We start from the raw sequence: 2,550 nt of genomic DNA, 5'->3' as shown, positions 1-2,550 counted from the left end.
CTATATGGTAAGGTGTAAGGTGTAAGGAGACTGGAAAGGTGAGAAGGGTGGGGGAAGGGGTAGACAATGAAGAGCTTTGGACACCAAACAAAGAACTTTTATTTGATCCTGGAGGTGATAGGGAACCCCTGGAGCTTATTGAGTAGGGGTGAGGGGGTGAGGTGGTCCAACTTGTGCTTTTAGGAAAATCACTTTGGTGGCTGAATGGAGGATGAATTGGAGGAAGGAGAGGCATGAAGTATGCAGACTCACCAGAAAGCTACTGCAATAGTCCAAGAATAAGCTGATGAGGACCTGCACTAGGGTGATAGAAGTATGAGAAGACTGAAGGGGACGTATCTGAGAGAGGTTACAAAGGCAAAAGCAACATGCCTTGGTAATATATTGGACATAGGGAAGGTAAGAGATAGCAGGGAGTCAAGAATGACTCCTAGGTTGTAAGCCTGCCAGTATCAGAGAAGTTTGAAGAGGGAGGAGGGGAAGAGAAGGGAGAGTTTAAAGGGAAAGATAATGAGTTCAGTTTTGGAATGTTGAGTTTAAGATGTCTACTGGACATCTAATTTGAGATAAATGGAAGGCATTTGGAGATGGAAGATTGGAGATCAGCAGAGAGATTAGGATAGGAAAGGTAGATTTGAGAATCATCAGCATAGAGATGATAATTAAAATCATGGGAAATGATGAGATCACCAAGGGAAGTGGTATAGAGAAAAAAGGGGACCCAGGACAGAACCCTGTAGGACACCTACTGTTAGAGGGTGTGATCTGGATAAGAATCCAACTGAGGAATGGCCCAATAAATAGAAGGAGAACCAGGAAAAAGTGGTGTGCTCAAAACAAAGAGGAAAGAAAGCACCAGGGAGAAGAAAAGCAACAATGTCAAAGGCTCTAGAGAGGTCAAGAAGAATGAGGACTGATAAAAGGCCATTGATTTGTCAATTGTGAGATCACTAATAACTTTGAATAATCTTCCTAAAGCACACATCTGACCATGTCACTCATTTGATTAAAAATCTTTGATTATCTCCCCACTGTCTCTAGGACAAAACACAAATCCTCAGCCTGTCATTTAAAACCACTGATTATATTGCTCCTAACTACTGTGCCAGTCTTTTTTTTTTTATTGTTCCCCTTTGTTCACTCTCCATTACAGTCAAACTGGTCTTCTAGCTATTTACCACATCTAGGTCTTTTTCCAGGTGGCATACCATCCTTCCTCATCTCCACCTCTTAGACTTTCTAATTTCTTTCAAAGCACATAACAGGTGCTTCTCCCTACAGGAGACCTTTGCGGAGCTCCTAAATTGTTATTGGGAATGCATCTTAAAATTACTTTGTATTATTTCCTAAATATTATGTATTCATATATCTCTGTGCGTTGAATCCTCATGTAGAATGTAAGATCCTAAAGGGAAAAGATTTGCTTTTTTTTTATCCCTAATTTCTAGCAGTGAATCTCATGTTCAATAGATGTTTGCTGCATATCTGATTAAATTTTGAAATGAGCAGGCGCTATATGATATCAATTTATAGAAGTCAGTGGAGGAAGATTTCCTGGAAGAGCATAAAAGATGGGTAAGATATGGACCAGAAGGGAGAGAAGAAGAATGAGTTAAGCCTACCTTTGGTTAATACCATAAGCAGTGGTTCAGAGGCAAGAATGAGCATGTCATTTTTTAGGGCTTAAAGGAGACATCGAGAAAAAGCAGAGATTCTATGTTGGAAAACAGTAAGAAGTAAAATTGGATAATTCGAGTGGGATCAGATTAAAAGTCTTGAATGGCAGAAGATTTTGGCAAAAATGATGGAAAATCATGGAAGATTTTCAAATAAGGCAAATTCAAATGGTGTTTTAGAAAGAGAATATGGCATCAGTGTATGGAATTCATTGCAATTATCCAGGCTCAGGGTAAAAGTCCTGAACTAGGCTTTTGACAGTGAGAATGACAAGAATGTGTGCATTTTAGAAATGTGTCAAAGGAAGAACCACCAAGACTTGGTGGAACTGAACATAGTGGATGACCTTGGACAAGGCACTTAATCTCTCCAGACCTCAATTTCCCCAATTACAAAATTAGAGTGCTCATCATGAAGGCCTCTGACATTCCTAAAAGGGATCTATGGCTTTAAATCTATGATCCTAAGACATTTAAAAATAAAATATACAGCAACAGCAATATTATTTTATGAACAATTTTGCATGACTAAGTCATTTTGACTTATAAAGAGCTAAATTAACTACAAAGAACATATGAAGGAAGTCAAAGTCTGCATCTAGAGAAAGAACTGATAAGTAGATGTATAGAATGGTTTTACATATATACATATTTGTATCTAATGGTAGCCATCTCTAGTCTGGGGGGGAGAAAAAGGGGGGAAAAGAAAGTTACGTAATAGCTTTATTATATATTTAAAGGGAACAGCAAGTTGTACATAATAGATTTGCAGTTTCATGTACAATCATCTTTTTTTCCTATTCTACTATATTATGGAAATCCTTGTTTTATTTAGTTCAGAATAAAATAAATAAAATTTTTAAAAATATAGACT

The sequence above is a fragment of the Phascolarctos cinereus genome, unplaced genomic scaffold, assembly GCF_003287225.1.
Source record: "Phascolarctos cinereus isolate Bilbo 61053 unplaced genomic scaffold, phaCin_HiC Scaffold_4;HRSCAF=312, whole genome shotgun sequence".
Lineage (NCBI taxonomy): Eukaryota > Metazoa > Chordata > Mammalia > Diprotodontia > Phascolarctidae > Phascolarctos > Phascolarctos cinereus.
This window is presented reverse-complemented; position numbering follows the sequence as displayed.